We start from the raw sequence: 13197 nt of genomic DNA, 5'->3' as shown, positions 1-13197 counted from the left end.
GTGTAGTATGGTGGTCAGTATCGTATAGTGTAGTGGACAGTGTAGTATGGTGGTCAGTGTAGTATGGTGGTCAGTGTAGTGGTCAGTGTAGTATGGTGGTCAGTATAGTGTAGTATAGTGGACAGTGTAGTGTGGTCAGTGTAGTATGGTGGTCAGTGTAGTATAGTGGTCAGTGTAGTGTAGTATGGTGGTCAGTGTAGTATGGTGGTCAGTGTAGTATAGTGGTCAGTGTAGTGTAGTATGGTGGTCAGTGTAGTATGGTGGACAGTGTAGTATAGTGGTCAGTGTAGTGGTTAGTGTGGTGGACAGTGTAGTGTGGTGGTCAGTGTAGTGTGGTGGTCAGTGTAGTGTGGTGGTCAGTGTAGTGTGGTGGTCAGTGTAGTGTGGTGGTCAGTATAATGTAGTATAGTGAACAGTGTAGTATAGTGGACAGTGTAGTATGGTGGTCAGTATAGTGGACAGTGTAGTATGGTGGTCAATGTAGTGTAGTATAATGGACAGTGTAATGTAGTATAGTGGACAGTGTAGTGTAGTATGGTGGTCAGTGTAGTATGGTGGTCAGTATAATGTAGTATAGTGGACAGTGTAGTGTAGTATAGTGGTCAAGTGTAGTGTAGTATAGTGGACAGTGTAGTGTAGTATGGTGGTCAGTGTAGTGGTCAGTGTAGTATAGTGGTCAGTATAGTATAGTGGTCAGTGTAGTGGACAGTGTAGTTCTCAGTGTAGTGGTCAGTATAGGAATCCGGTAGGTCAGTACTATTGTATTTGAAGGGACTCAGGGATAGCTAAAAGTCCACAGGTTGGGGGGGGGGGCGCAAATTACTTGCCTTGCCCCGGGTGCTGACAACCCACGCTACGCCACTGGATCCACCCTAATAATTCACAGGGCACTAAAACTCTCACATGATCATTTATTTTATCAATTCCCACCCCTCGGCCAACAATAGTTTGATTTTATCAGCCCCTTACTTGCTGTACTGTTTAGATAATGTAGATTTAGTGACAAGGAGGAAACATTCAAGAAACCCAACCCCTGTTCACCCTCCCTCTTGCCCTCATATAGAAACATTCCGGCACCGCTTGATTAGTATCACATACCTGGAGCTACAGGAATCAGAGGGCTGTGCACAAGGCAGAACCAGTTTAGCAAGAACTGCTTGGTGAAACATGCTATTTACCCATTAGGAGAGAGACAGATCGTGCATACTTTTCTTGTAGGTATTGCTGTCTTTGTGGTTTAGTTTTTATCTTTGAGGAATGCAAACGTGTCAGTGTGTGTGACATTTGCCACATTACTCATTTGTAGAAATTTGGTCAGAACAATAATGTACCTCTCTAAGTGCAAGCAAGGTCAAATTATAATAGGTAATACTGACCTCTACTGGGAGACATCAGACCCTTTAATTTGTTCTCTGGTTTTCCCGTATTTAGTAATCAGCCGAATGATCAGACAGGGAGTAACAGTTACAGTAAGCAGTTTGTTAAACATGTGCAAAGTTAGTGTAGCGTGGTAGATTTGCAATCTACCGCACGTTAGGTAAATTTAGTAACTTGTTCGTTAGGAAGGTTAAGTTTGCCTCTGTTCCAGCTTGGCTGACGTTGTGTGTGTTTTCATGCTGACCGGTGGGTGTCGCTGTTATCGCTGGTTAGTGTTGGAAAGGCAACGTGTTGAAGTGTATGGATGCTCTTCTGTCCCAGGGACAACTCGGTGGAGGTGGTCCTCCGAGTTGCATTCTGGGCGAGGGTATATATGGGACAGACGCCATATTTTGGGGTTCGTTTTTCAGCCACCTGCTGGCCGACAGGTATGCATTAAGGAGCTACCTCGTGGTCCTCCGTTCCAGAGGCCCACGATACTACGGCGCAGGGGTGGGTCCAGAGGCTTGTCTGGGGCCTACCACCGCGGCCGAGGAATGGTCCTGAGCTGTCGGTCCTGTGTGGCGAAGCTAGACAACCGAGGAGATCCCAGGGGAGGACCCGTCTTGGAGGGTCCATGCAGCGTGCTGGCCTATAGAGGGGCCTGGTGACTCGGTTGGAGGACATATCCAAAAGTAATTATACAACATAGTGTTGCCGGGTTGGCTTAAAGGTTTAGGCACTGTGACTGACATTCACTACAGAAAATTTGATACATCCTGTGGCAGAGGATTTTGTTCCCAAGCAAGTCTGTGGCAGAGACTTTGATTCGTGCTGCGTGCTGGCTGCTAGGCTGGTGAGAGAGGCCTATCCAGACGAGCAAGGAGTGTGTCCCACGAGGGGAGCGCATTCCATACAATATCTGAATTCTACAAGAACATTTGTTAAAAGAACCCTAAAAGGAAGATGTTTGAGTTTCTTTTGCAGTTTCCCTTTCGTCTCTTTCCTGCTATTTCCTAAGTCAAGTGTTTAATAAAGCATTGAAAACATACTCCAGTGTTGGTGCGTGTATCGTCCAGAGGTAGACTCAACGGAACCCTAGACCCGGTGCCGGTGAAACAGAGGGAAGCAGAGTAAAGGTAACAGACCCGCTTAAACCAGCAGCTCCACTGAGAGTTATTGCTACATGTGGGGGCGTCGTCCGGGATTTGTTGACCGTCAATTCTCGCAACCCAGTGGAGTGTTTTACCGGGAGTTTACGAAGAGAATCTTTCAGGAAAAGGAAAGGTAAAACTGCAGGACTTTATTTCTGAGTGCGTAGATGGCGCCAGTAAAAGGCCCGAGAGCTACGTGACTAGAAAAACAAGTGGGAGAAGTTACCCTATTTGCTACCGCGTGGGACACGGGTATGTGTTTGGCGCCAGAGGAAAAGAGAAGCCTTGTGATAGTGCTAAGAAGATCAGAGTGTGGCCATGTCTTTTCCGGCGATGCAGCCAGTTGTGGGACCGAGAGTGTTCCCTACAAGCACCGTGATGAATACTGTGCTATCTGGAACTCTGTTTACGGATACTGGAGTTCGGTTGAAATCACAGAGGAGGTTTGTCCTGTATACCTCAGGAGATGTTGAGGGATTGGGCATGATCTGCCATCGATGCGAAGGATTGGCTGTGCATCTTCGTCCATTTGGCCAATGTCCGCAATGTGGAGAGTACTTGTTTGTGGTGGAGCAACCTACCACGTCGCCCCGTGCTTACGTGCTTATCGGATGAATTGGGCAACAGGTATCGCCACAAGTAGAAGCTGCTACTGCTACAGAGAGAGAGCGACAGGCCGCTACTTTGCCTGTTGTTACTGACAATGTTCCAGAAGGAGACACTGCTGCTGTTGTCTCATCAGGGGACATTACTTTGGTTTCTGCGTCCACTATGCCTACTCCTGTTGTACCTACTCAAAGGAAGGTGGGCTATGTGAAGGCTTCCCGCGGCCGTGGTCGAGGCCTACCCCAGAGGTTACCTGGACCGGAGCTACCAGAGTCCACGTCAGGAACGGGTAAGCCACTGTTGGGGAATGTGTCCGGGACTGTAAATAAATATTTGCCAGCGGAAGAGTTGGGAGATTCGGAAATATAATCCATGTCGGATCTTTTCGGTGATGACCTATTTGAGACTATGTCACAAGAGTTATTGTGGTCAAAAAGTGAGGATGTTGCTTCCGCTTTGACTTTCCCTGAATGGACAGCCCTAAGTTCTGGGAAGACGTCACCCTGTGTGGAGCCACACAGTACTATTGATGGGACTTTGCCAAAAGTTGCTAGCTCATTGCAGACACCGGCTGGGTCTATGGTGAGCAAATCATTGGATTCCTGTATATCGCCTGGTATGGGGAGAGACCGATCTTTGCCAAAACTTGCCCGCTTTCAGAGGAAATTGAACAAGCGTGTGGCGGCAGAGTATGGTTTGGAGTTCCCCTATGTGCCCCGGGATATCATGCAGGAGATTGAAGCTAATCGGGAACTTTGGTACAGTGAAGCTGTTTGGGACTATTTGTCTGTACCTAAACCCTTCAGAAAGATTGGATGTTCTGTTAAGATGAATGAACGTTTTAACGGATGCTTTGAACATTGGAATTTTGGTTGGCACATCTATGCTGACAAAGTGGTAATTTGCAGGCCGGGAAAGGACAATGTTGTGTATTTTATTACCACAGTGGATAAAGAGGGAAACACACTGACTTTGCCAGATCCCCGATTTTACTGGTAACTATGGACAAAAGAACTTTGAAGTTATTTAGCTAGTTAGCGTCAGGGTAAAGAGATCTGCATGGTCAAGATCTACATATTCTGTTCAGTGTTTAAATCCAAGGACTTCCTTTTGCTAGCTGGATTTTGTTTCATAGAAAAAAAAAGGGAGAAGAAGAATTTTATATAAGGATGGACTCCTAAAGAATTTTTTTTGATATAGGTTATAGGAAGAGAGTTTCATTTTTAAATGAGAAGCAGGAGGAAGAAGGCACCGGAGAAGAACCAGAGAGCACGGAGACGACACCGGAGAGAGGGAGAAGAGGCCTGAGAGACCCCCGAAGTCGGCAGAAGACCCCTGGAGCTGCCTAATAAATTACTTTTAAAACCTGTGTAGTGTGTTTTTTTTTTATTGACACTTTTTTTCCCTAGGTGAATGGGTAGGGGTACCCCCTTATTAAAGGGGGCTCCCGGATTCCGATAAGTCCCCCGCCCACAGACCCTGACAACCAACAGCCAGGGTTGTCGGGAAGAGGCCCTTGTCCTTATCAACATGGGGACAAGGTGCTTTAGGGTGGGGGGGCCGCAGGGTGCCCCCTCCCCCAAAGCACCAACCCCCCATGTTGAAGGCATGCGGCCTGGTACGGCTCAGGAGGGGGGGGGCGCTCGCTTGTCCCCACCCCCTTTCCTGACCGGCCGGGTTGCGTGCTCGGATAAAGGTCTGGTATGGATTTTGGCGGGACCCCCGTGCTGTTTTTTCGGCGTAGGGAGTTACCCTTAAAATCCATATCAGATCTAAGGGCCTGGTATGCCCCTGGAGGGGAACCCATGCCGGTTTTATATTTAAAATTTGGCTTGGAGTACCCCCTCAAGATTCATACCAAACACAGTGCCTGGCATTGGCGGGGATCCAACTCGGATCCCCGCACCAGTGTGAACCCGGCTCGCAAGGTGTCAATCTCGGCGAGATATGACACAATATCAGACATTAATACAGAAGCTGACCAAAGGGTGGTGGTAAAGAGCTGAAAAACCACGTGATTTGGTGAAAGTTGGCTGGAAAAGTCCTGTCGTCTGTATGCAAGACAAACTTCTGGCCAACGCCCTTTGTACAAAAATCTAAGGGAAAGTTTGTACAAAGTCCTATCGTGTGTATGGGGTTTATGGCTCAGTCAGGGTAACATGGCTGCAAAGCATAGTCTCTATAGGATTCTATAGACCATGGGTGCTCAACCTGTAGCCCTCCAGCTGTTGCAGAACTACAAATCCCATCATGCCTCTACCTTTGGGAGTCATGCTTGTAACTGTCAGTGGCTTGCAATGCCTCATTGGACTTGTAGCTCCACAGGTTGAGCACCCATGCTATAGACCGGCCTTTTTTAACCAGGGTGTCTTCAGGTTTCTTCAAGGGTGCCTCTGCAAAATGCTCAACAATTGCCTAAAATATATATACAAGCCACAAAGACACAGTTGTGGCCATTGAAGTGAACCAGTCACAGCTTTTCCATGTGCAACCTTCTAGCTGCCAGGGTCCTAACAACCAATGATGTAATCATTTGACAAGGAGGACGTAGGGTGCCTGCTCAGCATTCTTGTTTGCCCCTTACCACCAGCACTGGGGTTACATTAGCTGAGTGAGGGAAAGAAACTGAGGGAGAAGAGAAAAATTGGAATACTTAGTGCCAGTGTACAAAGCTGTGTTTGCTTTGGAAGAATAAATCACCTCTAACGTATGGTATCCTACGTTTGTGGATGTTGCTATATTAGGTAAAACTATTAGTTTAGTTTTTCGGTGCCTCAAGATTGTGGCGTTTTAAAGGGTGCCTTGACTGAAAGAAAGGTTGAGGAACACTGCTATAGACTATAAGAATCAAGCATAGAATTCCTTCTTCTGTAAAGCAGTTCAAAACACCAGGATAGGTTTGGTAACACAGGTGAACAGCTGGAGAGATCCAACTGCAGTACTCGGGTAGCAATCAGAAGGGTGCTCCCCACAGTAGCTGGGCCTTCCAGAGAAGCTGCTTGTGTCAAGCGTCTGTGGTAGTGTGTCCTTGTAGATCACTAACTCAGGGTTCCCCAGGGTGTGAGGTCTAAACCTCAGCCTGCTTCTTCACCAGAGCACCTGATGGTGGGGATGGATTGCAGCAATCTGGAACCAGGTTGCGGCCCCCAGGTATGCCCAGCTGAGGATGCGGCGACCACCTGTGTGTGCACAGTAAAAACAGTAGGAGACAACCGGAAATCCAGGAAACAAGCCGAGGTCAGGACAGGCAGCAAAAAGCACAGAAGGTAAACAAAGCTGGGGTCAGTACACGGGTAGTCAGGCACAGAATAAACAAGTGACTAGGTGCTCAGAGAACAGTGACGTTGCTTAGTCAATGTGAGCTAAACTGAGCATGTCTTTTATAGGCAAGAAAACTAGAAGGGGGGCCAGGAAGTGATGGAAGGGAAGAAAATAAAAGCCCACAGAATAGAAGGCAACGCCCATAGGTGAGCACAGCCAAACCACCATTGAGAAAGGAATTAGGGTAGAGAAAGCACTGCAGCAAGGAGGTAAGAATAAACAAAGCAGGAAACTGCAGGCTAACCTCCAGGTCACCAGAACTAGTGTCCCCATTGGAAGATTTTCCCTCTATTACTTTTCTGGGGTCAACCCAAAAGTTGGGATTTTCTTTTACTTTCACTTTCAATTATAATTGTAAATGGTAAACAGGACAAATAGAGAGGGTGAATCTCCTTAACGGGGGGCTTTCCTCAGATTAGGCGACCCGTCAGAATGTGTAACGGAAGTGACGTTTTATTGCCGCCATGTTGCTACACCCCACACTCCTCCACAGTAATTATACACTGAGAAGGGGACAGTGATTACACCCCTAAATGAAAATTCCAAAATTGGGCCCAATTAGCCATTTTCCCTACCGGGTGTCATGTGACTCGTTAGTGTTACAAGGTCTCAGGTGTGAATGGGGAGCAGGTGTATTAAATTTGGTGTTAGCGCTCTCACTTTCTCATAGTGGTCACCGGAAGTTCAACATGGCACCTCATGACAAAGAACTCTCTGAGGATCTAAGAAAATTGCCAAGACCCTGAAACTGAGCTTTAGCACGGTGGCCAAAACCATACAGCAGTTTAACAGTACAGGTTCCACTCAGAACAGGCCTCACCATGGTCGACCAAAGAAGATGAGTGCACATGCTCAGCATCATATCCAGAGGTTGTCTTTGGGAAATAGACGAGTGCTGCCAGTATTGCTGCAGAGGTTGAAGGGGTGGTGGGTCAGCCCGTCGGTGCTCAGACCACAAGCCGCACACTGCATCAAATTGGTCTGCATGGCTGTCATCCCAGAAGCAAGCCTCTTCTAAAGATGATGCACAAGTAAGCCCGCAAGCAGTTTCCTGAAGACAAGCAGACTAAGGACATGGATTACTGGAACCATGTCCTGTGGTCTGATGAGACCAAGATAAACTTATTTGGTTCAGATGGTGTCAAGTGTGTGTGGCAGCAACCAGGTGAGGAGTACAAAGACAACTGTGTCTTGCCTACAGTCAAGCATGGTGGTGGGAGTGTCATAGTCTAGAGCTGCATGAGTGCTGCCGGTGTTCTGCAGAGAAAGTTCTGCTCGGCGCAGCGCCTGCGCAGTAGGATCCGGCGGAAATAGCCGAAGGTGAATAGCTGAAAATCAGCTGTACACGGCGCCTGTAAGAGGGCCCCTCGTGGGCTCGCTTCGCTCGCCACGCTTCGGGCACGGCCTCGCTTCGCTCGGCTCTTTTTGATTCCCCCTCTAGGTCCACTTGGATGGTGGGGAAGGAATCTGGACCTAGGGCGCAGGCGCCGTGTACAGCTGATTGAAGAGTTTGAGCTTCGGCTATCTCCGGCGGCTGACAGTAGTTCGTACTGCGCAGGCGCTGCGCCTGCGCAGTACAGGGGGGGTCCTTATCCACCGAGGGAACTTTCTCGGCAAGACACCGGCACTGGGGAGCTACAGTTCATTGAGGGAACCATGAATGCCAACATGTACTGTGACATACTGAAGCAGAGCATGATCCCCTCCCTTCGGAGACTGGGCCGCAGGGCAGTATTCCAACATGATAACGACCCCAAACACACGACCACTGCCTTGCTAAAGAAGCTGAGAGTAAAGGTGATAAACTGGCCAAGCATGTCTCCAGACCTAAACCCTATTGAGCATCTGTGGGGCATCCTCAAATGGAAGGCGGAGGAGCGCAAGGTCTCTAACATCCACCAGCTCCGTGATGTCGTCATGGAGGAGTGGAAGAGGACTCCAGTGGCAACCTGTGAAGCTCTGGTGAACTTCATGCCCAAGAGGCTTAAGGCAGTGCTGGAAAATAATGGTGGCCACACAATATATTGACACTTTGGGCCCAATTTGGACATTTTCACTTAGGGGTGTACTTACTTTTTTGCCAATTGTTTAGACATTAGTGGCTGTGTGTTTAGTTATTTTGAGGGGACAGCAAATTTACACTGTTATACAAGCTGTACACACACTACTTTTTATTGTAGCAAAGTGTAATTTCTTCAGTGTTGTCACATGAAAACATATATTAAAATATTTACAAAAATGTGAAGGGTGTACTCACTTTTGTGAGATACTGTATACACAACCCTGCACTTCCTGGTATCGGGCGTGAGTGCTAATCAGATGTCTTCTGGCACCCGCTGATCGCTCTGTACACAGGCAGAATGGCAGGCTGTCAGTACAGAAGGCATGGATCCTGTGTTCCTGTAAAGCAGGAACACCCATCCATTACTTCCACTAGTAAAAGCACCTCCTCCACTACACTGAAACACTAGCTACGAACCATTTAACCCTTTGATCGCTCCTGATGTTAACCCCTTCCCAGCCAGTGTCATTGGTACAGTGACAGTGCATATCTTTAGCACTAATCACTGTATTAATGTCACTGGTCTGCAAAAAAGTGTCAGTTAGTTTGCAATTTGTCCACCACAATATAGCATTCCCGCTATAAGTCGCTGATCGCCGCCATTACTAGTAAAAATAACAAAAAATTACATAAATATATCCCATAGTTTGTAGACGCTATAACTTTTGCGCAAACCAATCAATATATGCTTATTGGGATTTTTTTAAACCAGAAATATGTTGCAGAATACATATTGGCACAGAGGGATGGGGCTGCTTTACTTTTTTTTTTTATTTTGTTTATTTTTTATTTTTACACTGTCTTTTTATTGTTTTTATCACTTTTATTCCAACTACAAGAAATGTAAACATCCCTTGTAATAGAAATAAGGGATGACAGGTCCTCTGTATGGGGTGATCTGGGATCAATAAGACCCCAAAATCTCTCCTTTACCTTTAAAAGCAAAAAAATAAAAAAAAGTGATCTTTTACTTTACAAAAAAAAATTATTTACTTCCTCCCTAGACTGAAAGTGACGTTGTTACGTTGCTCTGGACCTCCAAGACCATAGAGGCGATCATAGAGGATCTGGTAGCCTCTATGGCCAGCCACGTGACCAGTCCGATTGTTTCCTGGGCGTGCCGGTAAGGACGGTAGGCCGGAGAAACACAGATGAGTGGCGGTAGGGGGACAGGGTTCAGGGTCTTCACACATGCAGTGTCTGGTGTGTTTCTGTATTGGATGAACAACTGTTCTCTATGTGCCCTGTCCACACTGCAAAGCAGTGGGAAGGCAGCTGTGATAAAATGCAGGCACTGTATGTCACATCAATATAATGAAGACATGAATGAAGTGTCACTTTGTACACTTCAAGTAAAGGTAAATAAAGAAAAGGTAAGGGAAACTGCGTGATACATTAATGCATGCATCACACTATCCTCTGCCGCATCTCACTGCAGCCCGAAACGGACAGCTGCCGCTCACAGAGAGTTTAGCTTACAGGCAGTGTGACCGGCTTTCAGGGAGATTTCGTACCTAAGCTGCAAGATCTTGCAGTATTCTCATACGGTTTGTGTGCAACATTAAATCATCATCATTTGCTGTTAAAGAAAAAAACTTTCTCGTGGAAGGCTTTTTTAAAAAAAAAAGTTCTAGGGTGCATGCACAAGAGGGGTGCATGACGTCATGTGCTCCATCTCACACTTGTGCAGGAGGACATACAGTTTTTAAATGGAGACTCAGGAGCAGGGACATCGACTGCCCTGAGGCAGCCTGAAAAGGGAACCACAAGAAAGAAAGGCAGTGTAGACACATATAGTTACATAGTAGGTGAGGTTGAAAAAAAAACAAGTCCATCAAGTCCAACCTATGTGTGTGATTATATGTCGGTATTACATTGTATATCCCTGTATGTAGCGGTTGTTCAGGTGCTTATCTAATAGTTTTTTGAAACGATTGATGAGATCACCGCCTGTGGAAGGGAATTCCACATCCTTGCCGCTCTTACAGTAAAGGACCCTCTGCGTAGTTTAAGGTTAAACCTCTTTTCTTCTAATTTTAATGAGTGGCCATGTGTCTTGGTAAACTCCCTTCCACAAAAAAGTTTTATCCCTATTGTGGGGTCACCAGTACGGTTTTTATAAATTGAAATCATATCCCCTCTCAAGCGTCTCTTCTCCAGAGAAAATAAGTTCAGTGCTCGCAACCTTTCCTCATAACTAATATCCTCCAGACCCTTTATTAGCTTATTTTCCCTTCTTTGTACTCGCTCCATTTCCAGTACATGCTTCCTGAGGACTGGTGCCCAGAACTGGACAGCATACTCTAGTTGCGGCTGGACCAGAGTCTTGTAGAGCGGGAGAATTATCGTTTTATCTCTGGAGTTGATCTTTTTAATGCATGCCAATATTCTGTTTGCTTTGTTAACAGCAGCTTGTCATTGCATGCCATTGCTGAGCCTGTCATCTACTAGGACCCCCAAGTCCCTTTCCATCCTAAATTCCCCCAGAGGTTCTCCACCCAGTGTATAGATTGCATTCATATTTTTGCCACCCAAATGCATTAATTTACATTTTTCTACATTAAACCTCATTTGCCATATAGTTGCCCACCCCATTAACTTGTTCAGATCTTTTTGCAAAGTTTCCACATCCTGCGGAGAAGTTATTGCCCTGTTTAGCTTAGTATCGTCCGCAAATACAGGGATTGAACTGTTTACCTCATCCTCCAGGTAATTTATGAACAAAATAAATAGGATTGGTCCCAGCACAGAACCCTGGGGGACCCCACTACCCACCTCTGACCATTCCGAGTACTCCCCATTTATCACCGTCCTCTGAACTCGCCCTTATAGCCAGTTTTCAATCCATGTACTCACCCTATGGTTCATGCCAAGGGACCTTATTTTGTACAGTAAACGTTTAAGGGGAACTGTGTCAAATGCTTTTGCAAAATCCAGATACACCACGTCTACGGGCCTTCCTTTATATAGATGGAAACTCACCTTCTCATAGAAGGTTAATAGATTGGTTTGGCAAGAACGATTCCTCATGAATCCATGCTGATTACTGCTAATGATACTGTTCTCATTACTAAAATCTTGTATATAGCCCCTTATCATCCCCTCCAAGAGCTTGCATACTATTGATGTTAGGCTAACCTCAATGTCTGTAATTCCCAGGGATAGATTTTGGGCCTTTTTTAAATATTGGAGCTGCATTAACTTTCTCCAATCACCTGGTACCATTCCAGTCAGTAGAATGTCAGTAAAATTTAGGAACAATGGTCTGGCAATTACTTGACTGAGTTCCCTAAGTACCCTCGGATGCAAGCCATCTGGTCCCGGTGATGTATTAATGTTAAGTTTCCCAAGTCCAATTTTAATTCTGTACTCTGTTAACCATGGAGGTGCTTCCTGTGATGCGTCATAAGGATAAACACTGCAGTTTTGGTTACTGAAACCCCCCGATTCTCTCATGAAGACTATGGAGAAGAATAAATTCAATACCTTCGCCAACTCCCCATCATTTGTAACCAGGTGTCCTTTCTCATTCTTTATGGGGCCAATATGGTCTGTCCTCCCATTTTTACTGTTTACATACTTAATTTCTTGGGATTTTTTTTTGCTCTACTCTGCTATGTGTTCTATCTTAGCTGCCCTAATTGCACCCTTACATTTCTTGTTGCATTCTTTATAAAGTCTGAATGCTGATGATGATCCCTCAACCTTGTATTTTTGAAGGCCTTCTCCTTTGCTTTTATATGCATTTTTACATTGGAGTTAAGCCATCCAGGACTTTTGTTCACTCTTTTAAATGTATTAATCATTGGGATACATTGGCTAATGCCCTTATTTAATATGTTCTTAAAGCAAACCCATCTCTCCTCCGTGTTCTTTGTTCCTAAGAATTTATTCCAATTCATGCCTTCTAACAAGGTTCGTAGTTTAGAGAAGTTGGCTCTTTTGAAATTCAGTGTCTTTGTATTACCTATATGTTTCCTATTTGTGCGATTTATACTGAAGCCAATTGACCTGTGATCGCTGTTTCCTAAATTGCCCCGTATTTCCACATCCGTGATCAGGTCTGTATTGTTGGTAATCAGTAGATCCAGTAACGCTTTATTTCTAGTTGGTGCGACTACCATCTGAACCATGAACTTGTCCTGCAAGACATTTAGGAACTGGCGAGCCTTAGACGAATGCATGGTTCCCTCTGCCCAGTCTATGTCTGGATAATTAAAATCCCCATTATGATGACACTTCCCATCCTTGCTGCTAATCCAACTTGAGATAGGAGATCCGTCTCCCCCTCCTCCTTCAGGTTAGGGGGCCTATAGCATACTCCCAGTAATATTTTACTCTTAGCTTCATCCCTTTGGAGCTCTACCCATAAGTATTCCACCTCCTCCCTAGCTTCCTTAGTGATGTCATCTCTGACATTCACTTGTACATTATTCTTGTTATATAGGCATACTCCTCCCCCATTTTTACCCTCTCTATCCCTGCGATAAAGGGTATACCCTTGAATGGTTGCCAGACAATCATGAGAGCTGTTGAACCAGGTCTCTGAAATTCCCACAAAATGCAAATAATCCTTGTACAACAGTATCTCTAGTTCACCCATCTTGTCCGCCAGGCTCCTGGCATTGGTGAACATGCCACCTAGTTTAGACCGGTCCCATACTATCCTCTTATTGGGTGTTCCGAGATTGGAAGTAG

At 45.8% G+C, this 13197-nt stretch overlaps 1 long non-coding RNA gene across 1 annotated transcript in view; it reads right to left on the bottom strand.

Annotated features, from left to right (window-relative positions):
- LOC141143164 (uncharacterized) overlaps positions 1–1232 on the bottom strand; it is a 14893-nt gene extending 13661 nt beyond the window's left edge. Inside the window, exon 1 of the long non-coding RNA XR_012244325.1 lies at positions 1099–1232. This is a non-coding gene — a long non-coding RNA (uncharacterized lncRNA). The remainder of the gene's footprint in view (positions 1–1098) is intronic.
- Positions 1233–13197: the final 11965 nt, after the last annotated feature.

This window comes from Aquarana catesbeiana, linkage group LG01 (assembly GCF_042186555.1).
Source record: "Aquarana catesbeiana isolate 2022-GZ linkage group LG01, ASM4218655v1, whole genome shotgun sequence".
Lineage (NCBI taxonomy): Eukaryota > Metazoa > Chordata > Amphibia > Anura > Ranidae > Aquarana > Aquarana catesbeiana.
The sequence above is the reverse complement of the archived record's forward strand: the minus strand, read 5'-3'. Positions and strand labels throughout refer to the sequence as shown.